We start from the raw sequence: 19,516 nt of genomic DNA, 5'->3' as shown, positions 1-19,516 counted from the left end.
AGAAGATAAGGCAAGAGAACTCTTGTATTCAACACATTGAGAATGAGAGTTTTAGGGTTACATTTGACTCTTATAGGTGACTTAGTCGTTCACACATGGGCGCCCATTCATGGCCGATCGATCCTAACCCTTATCCTGCTGATATTCAAGGTGCGCCTCTCATCGGCGATCACCCAATCCCTTTATCCTTTACATATGGTGCCGACAAGCCTGGCCCATGACTCAGAATAATTAAATTAATTACATGACGTAAAACATAGTACGTCTCAATGTCTATCATAAGTTAACATGCCCCCCTTCCTGATGTAGATTCCGTCCTCGGAAGCTATGGTATGGTAAGCTCGATAGGGTTGTTGTGGTAGACCGTCTGCTGCAAAACAGGGAAGTAGAGTGAAAGTATGCTGAAATTGAAAAGATATAGAGTGTAATAAATTCAAGCATGTTAGACCACAATGGATGTTGCTATGAGAACTTAGTTTAAGGGGTCACATGAATGAGCTAGTGTAGCAAATTAACAGGAGTTTAAAATTATTGAAAGTAAATCAAGAGTTAGCAAGGTGTCAAAGGTTAATCAAGGTTTATAACTAGCCTAAGTCAAGGAAAATAACCAAGCTTAATAAATAAACAGATGACCACAATGTGTCTACTCTAAGAACCAGTTAATACCACGAGCCTAGGGATGCACGAAACATCAGAATTACAGGAGCCTTTTGCCTTTATTTCTTTATGCACGTGACAATTTTTACACACAATGGCGATCTCCCTAAGGCAAAACTAACATCGATCCTGGTACCATGTTTAACACAAAGCATTATCCAGGAATCTATTAGTTCACCTTAGGCAAGGCTATCCCATACCAACCAAGGCATCGGTCTGGAGTAGAATACTCCTCACCTACCAACAAGTGTCAATAAGGTGATAGGCCAACATTAGAGCACATAATAGACTTGCATTGCCATTTATTGTAAGTTTTTTTTTCTTTTTTTTTTTTATCTTCGCTCCTGAACTATAATGTGTTCTTGCATCCTTTCGACAAAGGGGTAAAAGCTATGTCCTAGAGGTCAACATAACACAGCCAGGTTGTTCAAACATTAAGATGGTTATAACCCTAGACTTAAGCCAACCATATTCCAGGTTAACTAAAGACTTCATGCATTCTCAAGAATATAGCCCAATAAGGTTAAGCTCATTAATGATTTACACTAGCACGTCAGGCAACTTCAAAAACTAAGTAGTACTTTGACAAGTTCTATGTGGTTATATCTTCAGTTCATGCAATTAATTGAACAGTAAAAACGAAAGAGAGTGGGTATGGAAGAATTACACATGTATTTTGGAGATCTCCTTGATTCGATGAGAGGAATGCCTACAATTTGATGAGATATTTATGTATGAGCATTGCGGCTATCTCAGGACTTGAAAGCGAACCCACCTCAAACTTTTCAACCTGTACAACCAACTAACAAGCACTATACCTCGAGAGGCACATCAGTGTGAAAAATTAAAGACTCGTTTAAAGACTCCAAACTAGAAAAGACTTGAAAACACTAACCTACCTACTAGTCACCACACTACTACTGAGGATATGGTAAGAGGATGTTGTAGAGTCCTGGCTCTAGCCCTAAGGCTAAGTCTCTATCCGCATCATCCAAATAAATAAAGTCAGCCTCAGTAGTGCCATGAGTTTCATTCGTCCATTCATCGTCGTCAGATATATCGTTTTCGTTTTCCCATCCACATAAACTCATCAAGAATGTAACCATGCGAGGATAGTCATCTTGTGGAAAAGGAAAGTCTTGGGCTATCGGGGATATGTCCTCTACAGAGTAGGGGTCAGTCATGGTCAATAGGCGTATTAGCCATTCTAATTCCTCAATATTTTTCTCTCTGGCTAGTACATCTATATGATCCAATTCAGTTTTAATTACAGGATAGCACATGTGAAATATCTGAGAAAGGTACATATGATACCTCTCACCAAAGGTGGGAATGGATGAAGTGTGATGATCGTGCATCTGCCATATCTGTAAACACAGATATAGCATCAGTAGGTTTATGACAGGTCAATCTAGTTCCTGATTGTATACGGATATTTCTGCTCTTAATGTGCTCTTGCTCTTTTTACTATTTTTTAGTTTTCTTTTCCTTTCTGTGTATGAAGCTATATATATACATCCCCTTGAATTTGGCAATTACATGGTCAGGGGAGAAGGTTAGGGAGGAAGCATTAGAATGCGAGCGTGAGTACATGCTCCCCCTTTCTTTGGGTAGATCATATTTTCTGCAATGATGTTGCAGCCTCTTGGAACCGATTTGTCCAGCGGGTCATAGGTGGTGATGTGGGCAGATAGCTTTTTATGACCCTTGTGGCCACATCAAATTGCAGAGATGGTAGTGTACGCTCCCATTGACGAATGGAGGAAATGGTTTTCGACAATACTTTTATAAAGGGAGACATAGACTCATTGGTCTCTTGTTGGGTGTTGACAAGAGTAGGTGTAGAGCATGAAGAAACTTCTATATCAACGTGTGCCTGGCATGAGGAGCTAGAAGCTTCATGTGGCTCCTCCCTTCCTGAGCTAGGTGGTATTGATTGATATCGTTTGGGAATCCAAACTAGCTCTGGAAGAAGTGATGTGGAGCACTCTGTTACCTTTCCTTTACCACGGTCTTGAATTATCGTTGGGGAGGCAACATTTGGTTTGCAAGGTTTTAAGGGTGATGTAGAGGGATTCAGCTTATGCTTAGGGACCCAAATCTGGTCATTCCCTTCGTAATACCCTTGGGCTACTAATAATTTTTTAAGGATCCATCGTGATGTTACATTGCCCTTTCTCGGGTGGGTAGCTGCTTTCCTTCTACGAGGCTTCTTGTTTGAACGAGATTGAGCAGGGGAAGTAGCTGTTAATGAAGCTTTTGGGACCCATTTGTATGTACTCTTTGGCATAGTAAGCGGAACCTTGGAGACCATACTGCTTGTTTCCACTCTTGGCGTTAAAGCGTTAGAGGGGTGACAAACAATCAAAGATGGTTTTGCCCACTGGACTTTGTGATTTTTTGTTATCCAGCATTTTGTCCAGAGTCGATGGCTTAGGAGCGGGATTTTGAGCGGTCATACTGAGTGTTGGTTCTTGCATTGTGACTTGTCTGGTTGCCTAATCGATATTGCACTTGGTGGCCAACATCCATTTGCGCCCTAAGTTTACAGTCCCTTCCATGGTACCAGTAGGCATAACCAAAAAGCTTTGAATTACACTCCCCTTGTCATAGGCAACCGGAGTGTGCAGAATTCCTGAGACAGGGGTTTTCTTCTTGTTGATTCCTTTAACTTGGATAGCACTCTTGGATAAAGGTGGTTTTCCAAGTTGACACCACACGCCATATGATAGCAAATTATGTTGAGCTCCTGTATCCAATAATGCATTATACAGCACCTCCCCGTAAGGACTCTGTAACTCAATTGGGTATCTTAGAGGCGGGTCAGATTCCAGTGAATCCTCCTCTGCCTCCTTGAAAAATGCTTGCGTAATCCCTAAGTTGGCTTCTCATTGCATGCTGTTGATGTTCTTTGGCTTCAATTCTTGCTTGTATCTTTTTAAGCTCAGCTTGTTCTTTAGCTGTTTTCTTCTGATGGATTGCATGTAACTCCTCTTGGCTCAGGGGGTCATAGTATCTTTTGAATTTACTCCCATTAAGGAATCCAATGGTTTCAACTCCGTCGAGAGGAGTCTCCACTCTGATGGTACCTTGCGGGGTAATTTCACATACTCTATACGGTCCCTTACCAGCATATTTGAGCTTCTTCTTTTCGTTACGCACTCCATACATCAGGACTTTATCCCCAACCTTGATGTCCTTGTCTTTCAGGTGGTGATCAAACCATTTTTTCCTTCTATCCTTCTCCACAAGGGCATTGTACACAGCCAGTTGTCTTTCTTCGTTTAGCCGCTCAAGGATATATAGACGCTCTACTAAGGGATTACCATCCCAACCCTCTTGAGTAGCAACACGAAGACTAGGAATGACAAATTTCCACGGCATGACTGCTTCTTGGCCATATACCATTTTGAATGGTGTGCAATTAATAGCCACTTTGTACGCAGTACGATAGGCCCATAAAGCTGTTGTAAGCTTTAGATCCCAATCCGTGCGATGAGCTTCAACTGTCTTTGTCAAAACAGAGATTAAGGTCTTATTGGTACTCTCGGCTTGGCCATTCGCTTGGGGATAATAAGGAGTAGATTTATGATGGGATATCATGAAATTTGTTGTGAGCTCCTTAATCACTTCATTTATAAAATGCGTACCATTGTCGCTCACAAGTTTAAAAGGACAACCGAAGCGTGTGATTATATTTTCAAAGAGGAACTTGGCTGTTGTCCTTGCATCTGCCTTACGTGTCGCTTTCGCTTCAGCCCATTTGGTCATATAGTCAGTGGCCACAATAATATAGCGAGATTGTGTGTTGTGGACCGCTAGGCTAATTGGACCTACAAAGTCTAAACCCCACTTTTCAAATGGTTGGTTTACTTTGATGTAGGGACATCTGATCTTTTCGCTGGGGTTTCTTGTATCGTTGGCATTCATCACAACCCTTTACAAAAAGTGATGCATCTTGGAACATAGTGGGCCACCAATACCCTGATTGTAAGATCTTTCGCGCAGTTAAGTCTCTTGAGAAGTGACCACCGGCTACGCCCATATGCGCCTCTTGCAAAATGTATAGATACTCATCCTCTCGGGCACAACGCCTAAGAACGTCATCCTTTCCTCTTTTATAAAGAGTCCTGGCTATCAGGCAATAGGGTTCGCATTCCTTGATTAGCTTTCGCGCTAGATCTTTACGAAGCTCCTTGGGTGGGAAGCCATTAACCAAAAAGTTAACAATCTTCTCACTCCATTCAAGCATTTTCTCCACCATGAACAGGGAAGTGTCAGGTAAGTCATCGTCTCATCAACTCCCGTAGGAGCCTCACCATTAGGTATGCGAGACAAATGATTAGCCATGACATGTTTTTTGCCAGGTCTCACAACAACAGTGAAATCAAACTCAAGAAGAATCAATAGCCATCGTGTGATTCTTCCTGTGGAGCATGGTTTGTTTACAAGATACAACAATGCTTGATGATCCACACAGAAAACAAACTTGGTGGCAAGGAGGTAATAACAAAATTTCCTTACTGCATATATCATTGCCAACCCTTCTCGCTCCGTAGTGGTGTAGTTCATCTCAGCATCGTTCAACTGGCGACGGCTGGCAAAGCTAATGGGGTAGTCTAGTTTGTGTTCTCTAGGTTGTTGAGTTAACACACACCCAATAGCAAAGTTTGATGCATCAATATGCACATGGAAGATTAAATCCCAGTTAGGCATTCTCAAGATTGGAGCACTCGCCAAGGCCTTCTTTAATAGCTCATAGGCACGGTCACATTCTTCGGTCCAAATAAACTCGTCGATGAGAAGCTTATACAATGGTCGAGCTATCTCGGCAAAGAATAGAATAAACCTTCGATAATAACCAACATGGCCCATAAAGCGTTGGACTCCCTTATAGTTGGTGGGTGGGGGCAATTCCAGAATGACCTTGATTTTACTCTCGTCAGTGGAAATCCCATTTTTGGACACTATATGCCCTAAGATAACTCCGTGTTTAACCCAGAATTGGCATTTGAAAGGATTCAATGAGATGCGATATAATCTACACCTTTCAAATATTTTTCATAAACACATCAAGTGCTCGTCCCAAGAGGAATGAACACAAAGATCATCTAAGAAAGCTTCACAAAAGTCCCTTAGATATTCCTTAAAGGCTGTGTTTATCAATCGTTGGAATGTTGCAGGTGCATTGGTCAAGCCAAAAGCCATGGCGCGAAAGGCAAACACTCCAAACTCCGTGATAAATGCTGTTTTAGCTTGGTCCTCTACTGCAATTATGATCTGATTGTAACCAGAGTACCCATCTAAAAAGCTATATGCCTCCTTACTGCAACTCTTTCAAGCACATGTTCAGAATACGGCAAGGGGTAATGATCCCTTCTTGTGGCTGCATTAATCTTTTTGAGATCAACGCACACTCTGAGTTTCCCATTCTTCTTTGGTACGATGACTATCGGAGAAACCCATTCTGAGTGCTCAATTGGGTATATGAATCCACATTTTATAAGCTTTTCAATTTCCTCTTGTACAATCTTTGCATACTTAGGATTCATTGGGTAGGGACGTTGCTGGACTGGTTTAGCAGTACTAATCATTGGAATCGTATGTTGCACCACAGAGGGTGGAACACCGTTCATATCATGATATGTCCAAGCAAATATGTCCTTGAATTCTTTAAGAAGCTTCTTAAGTGCAGCTTCTTCCGTCTTGGTGAGGTCTTGAGCAATAAAAATTGGTTTAGATTCCTCACCCAGATCTGCTAAGTCTATCTCCTTAACTACCGCAGGGCCATCGTAGACACCGCTACTCCCATTGGTAGGAATTCGTTGGGCTTTTGTGTAGACCACTTTACGTTCCCCTGTGGTAAATGATTTGAAATGCTCGGGTGCGAGGTGTAAGTCTACTGGTTCTTGTTGTGCCAGGTTTTTTTCTTTTAATTCCGCATTCTTTTGTTGCTGAGCTAACTCTTGGTTTTGCCGCCTTCTGGCAGTACGACTTAGTTTTGGCTTCTCTTTGATTTCTAATTGGGCGACGTCATGAGGTTGCGGAATACACCACATGACACTTTGGAGGTATTGTCCCCAATTATCCGCTAACTTTCGATGAGCGTCAATAGCTCCTACATAACTAAGCCATTCTGTAGTGGATCTCTCTTTGTTTATTGCAGTTCGTACATTAGCTCGATAGCATTGTCGCTTATGTCTCGTTTTCTTCTTACTAAGTTTTTGATTTTTGTTTCTATCAGATTCGGACTCACTTGGTCGATCTTCACTTGTGTCCCCCTCACTTTCAGATGAACTGCAGGAGGTCACTGTCCTAGGCCTTGAGCATATTGCTTCCACATTTGGGTGAATATTTGATTCATCCCCCCCATCAGGCTCAGAGTCAGTTGCTTCTTGAGATTCATACTCAGAGTTGCATTGGTCAGAGTCTTCGCTACTTTCAGTGTCAGTGGAGTTTGCCGCTGTCTCGCCATCAGAAGTCAAGTGCATAACACCTATCATGTTTATTGGCACTAACGGTGGCATATCTTGCCCCTCAGGTGTTACCCAACTTGTGCCTCTATTTTCCCATGTGTCTATGGTTGCCGCTAGGTGTACCCAATCCACGGTATCCGACTCAGTCATACCTGGTAGGACATCCATATAAGGAGAATCTTTTTCATTATCAGTCTCTTTTTTGCATGTATAGCAATACCTTAATGGGGCTGAGTGAATAGTGGTATCCGATCGATTATCGATGATAAGATTGCTTCCTAAAGGATGCGCGCGACCATTCTCAAGATCAACTCGAATGACAGAGTCCTGGAATTGTAGGTAGACATGGTTTTTCGACCAGTCATGCACCGTTTGTGCTTCCCTCATGAAAGGACGTCCTACGATCATTTGATATGACATAGGATGCTTGGAGAAATCCATTACAATGAAGGTATGTCTTACCTTGTACCCCAGAACCTTGATCTTAAGGTCCCTTAACATTCCAATAGGTTTAGCTATGGTTCCGTTTGCCATCTTAACCACTATGTTTGTGACTTCGAGGTGAGGTCTTCCCATAGATTCCCAACAGTTTTTAGTCACAATGCTCACTCCAGCACCACCATCAAGGATTCCCTTTAGAGTTAATCCCTTGGTAGTAATGGGGAGGGTTGCATTAGATTCGTCACCTTCAAAGTACTGTCCCAACTTGTTAACAGGTATTTCAACAACCGAGTCTTTATCTGGGTTGGGTTATAGATCCCAATGTTCCCCTTCATCTTGAAGCGTGTCGGGTCTATCCATATTTGCAATTTGTGGTAACCCCGCCTTTAGTTCTCCATTGAGAAATGCCCGAAGAGCTAAGAATAGCTCAGGATCTCTGTATAACTTGGATATGATCGTGGTTCTGATTTTAGAGGACATGAAATCCATTAGCTTGGACACATTCAACGGTACTTTTCAAGACATCGCCCCTTGACTAGGGACTGGTGAAGATGGGATCACTTCCTCCTCGATGGGGTCAGGCATTCCCTCACTAAACATTCTTTCAAGCAAGAAGGGTGTTTGCCCACTTCCTGATGTCCTATTCTCACTTTCTTCCCGAATGATACTAGGTATAGCTAACGGTTTATGGCTCCTGTGAGGCTGAACTTGTGTAGGAAACACTGTGTCTGGAATTTTGATTTTTCTCGGGTTTGGCTCCAGTTCTCTTTGTGTTTCTTCCACCAAACCCCTTAAGTGTTGCACTTGTTCAATTTCCTCAACTGGGTTTGGGTAAGTTCCAATCTTTTTCTTGAGGGTTTTTGGCCCACGTGGCTTGTCTTGGGGAGTCTCAGTCAGTTTGGGTGGCCGAGAAGGCATTAGCTGACTTGGTTGTGGGGCTGAGGAAGTTTCCTTTTGTTTCCCCTGATTTATGTATTTGCTCGATTCTCCTTCGTTGAGCCCCCGAGTGGGTTCCTCCCTTAAGGTAGTGGCTTTGGTCCCCATGGTTTCTATTGAATCGGAATCATCTTCAGGATCATTCATATACACGGGGTCGTCTCCTGTCCCTATGTTAGTCTTTGAACTAGGCTTGGAGCTCATGGCATTAAGCAATCTCTTCCGCCGCGTTTTCTTTTTCTTTGCACAAGCAATTGATGCAGTATCCCTCTCTTTAAGAATGTAGTTTTGATTTTGAAGCATTGACCGTGTAACTACATTCGCGGGTACAACAGGTGTGGTTCCTTGTGCCTCGTTGTTTGGTGACCTCTACCAAATTCAATGGCGTAATCTTGGGTGCACTAGGATTATGTGGACATTGAGCGATCAAATGATCTATGCCACATCGATTACATGTAAGTACCGGCATTCCTGATGTGCTCCCTTGATTTGGTTGCATTTGAGTAGCGATCTTCTGTAGCCTATTGGGGCACTCCGCTACACGATGCGGTCCACCACAATCGTAGCATTGAAGAGGTGGTCTCCTTGCGAAAGTATTAAGGTTTTGCCCTCTTGTGGCGAGAGCAGCCGCTTGATATACAGGCTTGACTTGCCCAAAATGGGGAGTCATTTCAAACGTATCAATCCCATATGGAGCAGTGGGGTCTATCTCTTCTTCCTAATCCCCACACACACTATGTGACTCACAAACCATTTGGTTTACAGGGGTAATCCTTGGATGTGGAGGTTGTGGTCCTAGCACTGGCGGTGGTGGTAACAGCACAGACTGGACTACATTCGGGTTCCTTGGAACTATGTGCTGTGACAGTTGCTCGACAGGTTGTGCAGGCATCAGCGCGGGTACTTGAGGTGTGTTTGACCAGGCTAGTGGTGCCTGATTTGCCAACATATGCTTAAGTACTAGGCAATCCTTAGATTGATGGCCATACTTACCACATGCATTGCAATTCCCATTGAATTTGACTCTGAATGTGGGACATTCACTCGTGCTATGTGGTCCTAAGCAAACCGAACACCATTGTTGCTCTCTTCTTGGGTACATATGGCTATTTTGAGGAGCTCGATTACCCCTAAAGTATTCTTGGAGAGCCTTAGTAAGGTCGGTCACAGACATTTCAGATATCTTGGGCTCCTTGGCAATAGGTTTTACCGTCATTGGCTCGTGCCTAGATACTTGCGAACTAACGGATTTTGTCTCCGAAGACACCTTTTTACATGTAATCATCAAGTTGTCTTCTAACTGGATTGCATTGGCAGTGAGACTGCTTCCCACGTTGTAAGACCTCTAATGACTAGGCCATTGTATATGTCCTCGTGGCGCAATCCGCGGATGAATCTATCGAGCAGTTGGTTGTTATTGAAGCGCTCATTCAGGAGTGCAGCGAGAATTTAGATGCTTCAATCGACTAATAAAGTCTCTCATTGACTCCCCTTCCTCGCGTTCAGCTTTTTGGAGTTGAGATGCTACTCCCCAAAGCACACCCTCACGTATGTATTCTTTCAAGAACAATCTCTTGAGAGTAGGGTAGTGTGTGCACTCTTCAACCCTTAAGGTTCGATACCAATCTCCGGCCTTCCCACTCAAGGTTAAGCCTAAGGCTTTACACTTATGCAGCTCATTGTGCTCTTCCAAGGAATCACACACGTGTTCGAAGACTTCAATGTGCTTCCTAACATCCTCGTTACCACTGAAGTTCTGAGTGAGCTTAGCCACTTGTACCGCCTTGCTTCTGGGTTCTCTCTCAGGCATGCCCCACATGTTTTCCGCAATAGATCGTCCGATCGTCTGAGCAAACACTGCGAGATCACCTAGGTGAGCAGGCATAGCTGATGGAGGCACTTCTGGGATAGCCTGGTTGATAGGAGTTGGCGTTGGTCTTGGTATGTAGGCAGCTGACGTAGGTTGTGATATGTGATTAGGCCTAGCTCCTCTTGGATAAGGGTTGTGATAAGGCGGTCGTGGAGCATACGCCATTGGCATACTAAGAGGCATAGGAGCTACATGAGCATGAGTAGCGATAGGTACATATGGTCGATAGGCACTGGCACGCACTGTTGTAGGTACTGTTCCACTAAATAGCGATGTCGTACTAACTACAGTGGTAACAGGTGCGCTTTCTGTCATGCTCATCATCGGAGTAGGCATTGTGGATTCCCTAATGGAAAGTTGAGCCAAGGTTGGAAAGCTAAAGTTACTGCTCGTGGGCTCAACCTGCATTGAGACTCCAGGCGAAACAACATACGAAGTGTCTATGGGACTCACCGAGGGAGTCTCCAATTGTGACAGAGTTGGTTGTTTGGCCTTGCCCGTATCCAAAAATTTCATAGGGCTAGTGGAAACTAGGTTCACTCCCCTATTTTGCCTCTCAAATTGGATAATTCTATGAATAACCTCACATATCATTTGTTGTTGCTCCTCTAGATTAGTGGCGCTAGATATAGATCGTATGACTTCTAACCAACCTACATGGTATGCGTAACCCGTATATAGGTTAGTCAGAGTCTCCGTGTGTAGATCATATTCCCAATTTTCATTGAGAAATATCCCATCTAGACTTGGAGTGCCAAACGGTTCTCTTGAAGTGGACGCAATGTCACTTCTTATGGATTGACTCCTAAAGACCTCTACTTTAGGAAGAGCGTCAGAAGGTGGTAGCTCAGTAGGGCCTTCATTAAACAAAGTGGGTAGAATATCCACATGGACACTCTTTGGGAGGGTAGGGTCTACGTGAGATGCGAATGGCGAATCTACTACCCCTCCTTCTTCGTTTACTTCACTTGTCGCATGTTCAGAGCGTGTAGCTCTACTAAAGGTCTCTATTAGATGACTAAACATGCTAGATCCGGGTTGTGGGGCCCAACCTGGCATGTTTTGGCTTGCCTCCTCAGGGTTCTTGGTAGGGTGCCCCTCCATGGCTTCTGAGTCAGAGGATGAATCACTATCCGCTATTCGTGGATCTTGGGTTGCACTCCCGAAGGCCAAGATGCTAACGTGGAGGGATGGTGTGAGCCTGCATAAACTGAAACGCTTTCTAGTGGCTCAGGCTCTAGCACTCGACGAGAGCGTAGATGCATATGACGTGGTTACTCTACGAGCGTTGGTGACTACCCTTGAAGCCCACACAAGTGGTTTCTCGGGTGTTTCGTACCCCGTTTTTACTTGTTTTTGTATTGTTTTTAACCCGTTTCTAACCTTACTTATGGTCGAACCTGAACTAGAGCGTGTGATAGCTCGAGATGAGCGTATCATTTAAAGGGTCCTAGCGTGCTTTACAGCACAGTGTTCGCCTATCCAGAGCTCCTGTGGTCCTCAAAACCGTCTATTTGCTTGTGGGGGAAGGGGTGAAGGCCTATTTGCTTGTGGAGGAGAGGGTGAAGGCTTTATCCCACATGCTCACTTCACTCCTTGGGGGGTGGGCTACATATAGAGCTCCACTTCCCTTAAGCTCTCACTTGAAAGAAAGCTATGGAGGCTCACTCTCCTATATATATATATATCAGGCCGGGGTCGATTGGGGGTTTTTTCTTTTCAATTTTTTTTTCTCCAAATAAAAAATCTTTCACCTCTCCACACGTTTCTTTTTTTTCTTACAAAAATTTATTTTTTTTCTTTTTTTCTTTTTTTTTTGGAGAAAAGTTTTCTAGGGTTTGGACTTGGCCGTGGCGCTGCTCGCACACAACCGCCGTAGGCCTAGGGATTCAGAAACCCCCCTTCTTTCCACGTCGCAACGCAGAAAACCAGAAAACCAGAGCAGGGAGCAAGAAAATAACCAAGAAAAACAGAATTGCAGAAACAAATTACAGAACACTCAACAGCATCAACAACATACACACAATCGCCTTTCCTATAGTGTAAATTTCACTTCACGCAGCAGACCGAGCCGCACACTGGAGCTTGGTGCAGGGCATTTCCCCGGCGCAGCGGTGCCAAAAATGTGCACTTTTGTCGCACGAACACTGTATGCGAGCCACGAATGGCTGCAAGCATACAACCAGGGAAGCAAGCTCAAACAGAATGCAAAGGTGTGTCACTCACCGCTCAAACCGCCGCCTTGAAGGATTCTCGCGTTGCAGTGGTCGCTGCTCTACCGCCTCGCCGCCGTCGTGCCACCACACAAAGTGCTCGATCACTCTCTCACTCTCTCTCTCTCTCTCACACACGCAGGAGAAGGAAACCAAGAAGATAAGGCAAGAGCACTCTTGTATTCAACACATTGAGAATGAGAGTTTTAGGGTTACATTTGACTCTTATAGGTGACTTAGTTGTTCACACATGGGCGCCCATACATGGCCGGCCGATCCTAACCCTTATCCTGCTGATATTCAAGGTGTGCCTCTCATCGGCGATCACCCAATCCCTTTATCTTTTACATATGGTGCCGACAAGCCCGGCCCATGACTCAGAATAATTAAATTAATTACATGACGTAAAACATAGTACGTCTCAATGTCCGTCATAAGTTAACAAAACCTAAGGCTTGTTCTAGCCCCCTTCATCCAGTCCTTCCTCCATGGCAAGGCCCCCAGACTTTATTGGCTTGTCTTGGCATACCTGGGCTCGTAAGCCCTCTTCTTGCTACTCACCCTTGCATACCTGACCCCCATCCTTTCATCCGCCTCGAAACTGTACGTCAATGGGCTTGGCATAGGGGTACTTCTTCCTGGCCCTTTCCATCACTTCAATGTCCATCCTGACTGTGCAAAGGCACGCAGCTCAGTTTGCTATGGGATGATAGGTGCATTTTTTAACACCATCTGCTAGGGCTCTCTTGATCTCCTTCTTCCCCCTTGACTCCACTTCCACCCATATGGTGGTCTTCTTGTCGGTTCTGATCTGGCATGTGCCCTTCCTTCTTCTACCACGTGACTCCATTGGTGGTGGGGGGCACTGGTAGTCTTGCCCTGTGCATAGGTTGTTGCCTCCTCACCTGGATGCTCGTGTCATAAGATTCCTGCGCTTCTTCGCACTGCTCGGGATCTAGATGAAGGGCTTTTTCCTGGCGCTGATTCTGTCGCCTGGCAGCTCCTTTTCCCTTGTTTTTCTGTCTGAGACACATCTAACTGGGTCTTGAATTTGGCAATCTTCTCCCAATTAGACATTTGTACCACTCCTTCTTGCTTGGAAATGTAAATCAAACTCTTCATATGTGCGAGGGCCGTTTCCCTCTAGCCAATTATATTCTTTTGTGTTCTTTCTTCTTAGAGCCTATATTGTAGTTCTTCTTTTTTCTTTTTCTCCCTTTTTGCCCACTTCTGGAAATCTTCAATAATTTGATTTTTATTAATTATGTATCTCGCGACAGCATGGGCCTTCCTTATGGTCTCCACCTACTCTTGTCTTTTCCTGAGTTCAGACCTGGATGCCTTTAGCTCTTCTGCAGGTGTTCTCCTTGTAGTATCCAGCTGATCTTGTCTTTTCTTTAGATCGACATGGGATGTCGTCAGGGTGACATTGAGTTATTTGATCATCATTTTTCTTCCTCTTCCTCTTGTGTTCTTGGCAGGGGTTGTGGACTCAGTCTCCTTCTTGAGGGCTTTTATAGTCAACCCGTCCTGCCTTTGTTGTTCTTTAGACTCGTTCACCAACCCGTCCAGCTCCTCAATCTATGCTCTAAGGGCAACCTCATCTCCAACTTTTTCTTCCAACCTTTTTGTAGTTTCCCGGGCATGCTCTCGCTCATCATCAAGGATTATGTCCATAGACAATCCCTTGTATAGTACTAGCTCCTTTCCTTTCCCCTCAGGCTGCTCCTGCATCTTCTTCCCATCCCCTTTCAGTTCGGTGAACTTCTTCTTCCATGTCTCTGCTTCCAGCCTAACCTGCTTATTTTGAGCTTACAACTCCTTTTCATTGTTGTGCTGGTGTCTACTCCACTGGATCCTGCCTCCTTGTCTCCTTGGTTGTGGGCAGTAGTCTCCAGGGAACTTGTGGGGAAAGCTCCTGTTGCATCCGGATCTCCGGAACCTCCCTCCGGAACCTCGTCTTGCCTGTGGAAGGGGACTATTTGCGTGTAGGTAGGTGGGGGGATTGCATTGCCGCTGTCAGTTTTTCCACATATCCACACCACACCTCCTTTAGGTCCTCCATGGTGTGGCCTTCCCATTGTTCCATTTTTTATGCATCTGGTTCATACACTTCTAGTTCTTCCTCGGTATCCAGGATTGCAAGTCCACTTTGTCTCTATCCACCCTGGCCTGCACCTCTCTTATGATTTTGATGTGTTCTTCTTGAATCAGGAGGATTTGGCCCTCCACCCTAGCATGGCTCTCCTTTGCCATGTCCATCTCCTCCTTTAGTTTCCCCTTGTTCCTGGCCGGCGCTCCTTTTATTATTGCCATTTCCATTTTTTTTTCTTCCTCCTCTTTTTGGAGTTTCAGGCAGTTGATTCTGCATTTCTTCCACCCTGCTTACCTCTCTCCTCCTTTTGTTTAACTCCTCTTGCAGAGGCTCTTGCTGGCTCCTCATGGTCTGGATGATTCTGTAATGTTCCCTAACTATAGTCTGCAGCTTGGTAATCTCCATATGTCCATCTACCATGCAATTTTGTAAGTAATTTAGGCATCCCTGCACCCCAATCTGTGTGGAAGGACTCTGGAAACTTTGCAGGACGGGGTGCAGGGAGCTAAGCTTGTGCTTCCACTTGAAGGGGGTTGTGCCTACCCCAGTTGTAGTTATTCTGGGTTTGCAGCCTCTCCTGCTGCTCAAGTCCAGGATGACGGCATTTCGCAGTTGCTATTTCTTGCTGCTCTTCCAGCCTCTGTAAAAGTATTAACTTACCAATATCAGCGAAGTCCTCTTAGCTTTGTAAGATTCCTCTAGCTTTTGAAGTGTACAGGTGTAAGAACCTCCCCTTCTGATCTTATAATTATTTCCCTCTCTGAAATAAAAGAAAGATCCTGTTTTACCCTGTTTTGGCCTAGAGAGAGAGAAAATGTCTAGAGGGAGGTAATCCAAAATTGAGATATTTTTGGATGTAAAAATCCTCCTAGTGTCTAAAATGGTTTCCCTTGAAACAAAAATTCAAAAAGAACTTTCCAATGTGCAATTGAAATTAATTGAAAATAGGTATAAAGGACCTTAGCCTAAGGGTCCAGATTTTTAAAAAATTTTGGATTATGGTCCAATTAAGGTTCCTATGAGGCCAATAAGATCAGTCCAAGTGTGGGGAGGAGATAAATCCAATTTATAAAAGAAAAATACCCAAAAATGAGTAAATGCTCACATAAGATGAAGAGTTGACTGAGTACAAGATTTATTAGTAAAAAACTGTGAATATTACTAAAAAAATGAGATATTTTGGATATAATGATACATTTTTGACACCTTGGTAAGGAGAAGGGGGCTCTTCAAGGAGGTGCCTATTTTACATGTGTGGAGGAGTTTTAAACTTAAAAAAAATAAGATTTTTATCTCTCCTCTCTCCTATTTTAAAACTAGATGTAAAAAGTAAGCTGAACTGACCCAAAAATGATCAAAAATTGACCAAACTGATCTGAAAAATTCTAGAATCTAGAGCCATGTGAAATTAACCTTATCTTCGGGTTTGAAGGTCCAAAACCATTGATGTGCTTTTCCTTCTAGGGTCATTGAGAAAGCATGAATCATTGTTACATCACTGACTGGCCCCACAAGTTTCGCATGAGGACTCAAAGACTTCTACATGTTGAATAGGATACCCATCCCCAGAGAATTTTTGAACGAGCTTTGAAATGATGTGTGGCTTCATTTGGGAGGGTCGAGATTCTAGAGTAGTGCCTAGTTCCCTGACTATTGCTCGGCCCATTTCCGTAGCCATATTCAACAAATCCGTCCTTGTGCCCGCAATAAGATCTATGGTTAGATACGCCCTTGGTCTTTGAGGAGCTACTCCCCCCACCTAGATCTCGCCCTTGGTCTTTGAGGAGCTACTCCCCCTACCTAGATCTCGCCCTCTTCCTATGTTGGCTCTTCTAGGCATTTTCGATCTATGGGATGGTCCGACCACTTTGTTTTGGAATAGCTCATCATTAGTTGCCTCTGTACGCCTTTGTAGAATTAAGAGATCCATGTCCTGTAAGAACATGGGATGATTGATCATCTTCTTGATGTCCTTTTTGGTGTACCTGTGGCGGTCTTCCACTTCACCTACATCCCCTTCATCTAGGGTTACAAACTATTCCTCCACTCTGGGATGGGTTCTAAGTTTGGAATTTCTCCCTCACTCCTTCCCATGACTATTTCCGGCTCTTTACCTCATGATTGAAGTAAGTTTACACTTCCCATCTCCTTTTGTTCAGCTCTAGCCCTTCGAGTATTGAGCTCTTGTTTCCTTAAGCTAAATTTTCGCTTTCGTTCTACCTCAATCCTTTTCAGATCTAATTCTACTTCCTCTAAGGTTGGGAAGAATACTTTACTAGTCTTGGCTATGCTTTCCATGTCTCTTCCCATTCGGGGGTTTCTAGTGTTTGACAGCCTCGAATTTGAAGGTTGGATAGGTACTTCTTGCCTTGGACCAAGTTTAGTGCTGGTTGACGGACCCATACTCTCACAGATTGTGCCTCTTCATCATAGTTTGGAGACCAAAAAATCCCCGAGCTATATCAATGATACCGTTGGATCTGGTAGGAGAGGGTGGTTTCTCCTCTTCCCCAAACCCAGAGTATTGTAGCCCTTCTTCCATGGATTCTTCACTCTACTAGTTTCGACGGTGGTCAGATTCCTTAAGACACTCAATTGAGTTCTTATTACTGAGTGGCCTGAACCCACACTCTTTTGATAGGAATATCATGGGTGAGGTCATCTCCAATGAGCTTTCCAGACCTCAAGTGCATGTGAATATGATTTGATAAGCTATTTTACTATCCAAAATTAAATTTTGGTTAGATCCTGTCGACTTGTTTTCTGAGGCCATGAGATTGCATAGAACAGTTCACGGCGCGAAATGTCAAAAAATCGTTCACGTCGTGAACGATTTTTTGCACTTTCACGTGTTAAAATTTTTTTGCTTTGAACTCGTAAATCCACGTTACCTTGTTATGATTTTCACTGATCTCAAGAACTTCCTTAACCTCAACTCGACAGTACCAGGTTCGTGAGTTGGATTTGATTAAGACGTGAAATTGCAAAAATAGTTCACGTCGTGAAAGATTTTCGATACTACTTTCTCGTGAAAGACCTCTTCTTGAAGCCATTTCCCTAGCTCAGCCTTATTAGGCGGTTTCCCATGACAGAACATGATAGCACTACACATGGAGAATAGACCGACCTGTCTTCTGACCAACTCGGGTGGGATATTGACACATACCTTGCCACCACTACCCAAGTTTTCTTGGCATTGTTGAGTCTGTAGCCACGTAGATATCCAATCTTGCTGTCGCCTCTTGGCGACGCTATCCTCTTCTTGATGCTCCCTCAGCCTCTTCATCTCTCCTTCGGCTTCCCAATCGCCCCATCCTCCGTCTCCCACCTCATCCAGTTGATCCTCCCAATCGCCCACCATCTTCTCATCTCTTGCACGCATAACGCACATGCGTGATTAGCCCATCGTACCAAAGCATGTGCTGCCACGTGCACATTCACTTCAAAGGATTCACTTCAAAGGACACCCACTTGCCTCGCATCACTACCCCCTTATCACTCCCAACTTTGGATTTTCAATATTAAGTTCTTATACTAGGATATATATATATGTGTGTGTAGATATATATGTATATATATGTATGTATATGTATATGTATATGTGTGTATATGCGCATATATGTATGATTCTAAGTCTTAAGACTGGCAACCCAGGGTGTCCACGGCCAGTTACACCCAGTCACCCAATTGTAGTAGCATATGCAGCAGGCTGCACAAGGCCACACCTAAATAACAGTACTCGTACGACTAAAGTGGTAGCAAAACAATAAGGCAACCATAGAATTTAGTGTGATGTAGTGTCTGCTGGTACCTAAACTACACAAGCAGAGTTTTGGTTGCTGCTGTTTATACTACTATTTGTCTCGGCTGGTCGGTTACTCATGAATACATAACCTCACAAATAATGAGTTTTGTACGTAAAAAAAGTTTTTTTGGGGATAAAAAAAGCTGTTTTTTTTAAATAAAAAATACGCCTTTCCTTTTTTGACATTCGGCTCTTCAATATATACACATACAGAATAATAATGCATTTTAGCCGTGCATGATGTAACAAGAGTGGATATATATATATTAGTGCGAACTACACACACGGACACGATCATCTCAATCTCCTCAAAGATCGATGATGCGCAATCGATTTAAGCTGTGATGCATTGAATCGCTCAGGAAATGTGTCACCATGGGGAATTATAAAAGAATTTACAAAATTGTACTATGTCCAGTTAGTTCCAAACCAGCTGGAGTAGCTCAGTAGGTTAGAGCGTATGGCTGTTAACCATAAGGTCGGAGGTTCGAAACCTCCCTCTAGCGAGCGCTCTTTTCTACATCAGGCAACCCACGCGTGTGAGATGTCCAAACCAGAAATGTGGAGGTATTGAGTTTTACCAATCCTGGAGCAATCACTCTCAAGGAGTTATTTTCATGCCCTGTGAACACCATTGATCACTTGACTTAGCCTTCTTTATTTTACTATGTGAAGAAAGACATTGGTAAATTAGTACAGGAATTACTAAGTGAAGAAAGACATTGGTAATTAGTTCACGAATCACATAAAGGCATCACTCCATAAGCAAGCCACGCCTTCTTATTTTACTATGTGAAGAAAGACATTGGTAAATTAGTACAAGAATTACTAAGTGAAGAAAGACATTGGTAATTAGTACACGAATCACATAAAGGCATCACTCCATAAGCAAGCCACGCTGCTATAGACCACAAGGTCTTAAAGACCCTTGTCAGGTGAGATCCACGGCCACTGTGCATTGAAGATTGCGCACATGAATCTTGACCATCCATCTTCAAAGTAAACTTGGCCAAGTAAACTAGG

At 43.6% G+C, this 19,516-nt stretch overlaps 1 non-coding gene across 1 annotated transcript; it reads left to right on the top strand.

The window, feature by feature from the left end:
• The first annotated feature begins 18,925 nt into the window (after positions 1-18,925).
• TRNAN-GUU (transfer RNA asparagine (anticodon GUU)) lies at positions 18,926-18,999 on the top strand. Its single transcript has one exon. It is a non-coding gene; the product is annotated as a tRNA-Asn (tRNA).
• The last annotated feature ends 517 nt before the right edge of the window (positions 19,000-19,516 follow it).

The sequence above is a fragment of the Cibotium barometz genome, chromosome 5 (assembly GCF_041138505.1).
Source record: "Cibotium barometz isolate CiBa-2024 chromosome 5, ASM4113850v1, whole genome shotgun sequence".
NCBI classification, from domain to species: Eukaryota; Viridiplantae; Streptophyta; class Polypodiopsida; order Cyatheales; family Cibotiaceae; genus Cibotium; species Cibotium barometz.
The sequence above is the reverse complement of the archived record's forward strand: the minus strand, read 5'-3'. Positions and strand labels throughout refer to the sequence as shown.